This window comes from Arachis ipaensis, chromosome B09, assembly GCF_000816755.2.
Source record: "Arachis ipaensis cultivar K30076 chromosome B09, Araip1.1, whole genome shotgun sequence".
Lineage (NCBI taxonomy): Eukaryota > Viridiplantae > Streptophyta > Magnoliopsida > Fabales > Fabaceae > Arachis > Arachis ipaensis.
In genome coordinates, this window is record NC_029793.2 from 140,689,667 (window position 1) to 140,690,343 (window position 677).

Sequence of the window (677 nt, forward strand, 5' to 3'; positions counted from 1 at the left end):
CTAATTGTCATAGAAAATAAAATAATAAAATTGACAAATAATTTAAAAAATCACGCAAAAAGAATGAATAATAATATCTTCTATTTTTTTTAAATATGGTCTTTTTTTTAGTCTTTTCCAATACTTTTTTTGTGTTATTTGAGAGTTTTAACAAAAAGTTGTTAAGAATTTGTAGAAAAATGAACGAGTGATTGATGAAACAAAACCTCTAGAGTAAAAATTGGAATTGAATTGTTTCATATAAATAAGGGAAATCAAATTCTCTTTTGAATTGTGTATTGTGATAGCGTAACAATGGCGATGGCGCACCGTGACATAGGGCTGTACATGAATTAGATAATATCCGCATATCTGCAGTAATTATTCGCATCCGATCTGAATTTTACGGATATTATTCGATCCGCAGAATCATCGGATCAAATTCGATTCGCATTATAATAGGATTGGATTGCGAATTTGGCCGTGATATCCTCGAATCCGATCTGCATATCCGCATATCTGTACCCGCATATCCGTACGTCTTATATAAATAACATAATTTAAGAAAGTAAACCCTAATATGATTTGAATTTTAGTATGTTATTTTATAAATTTTATAATATCTTATTTTTAATTTTTTATATTGTACTTTAACTTAGAATAATTTTTACTCATATGATATTATATTTAATAATATA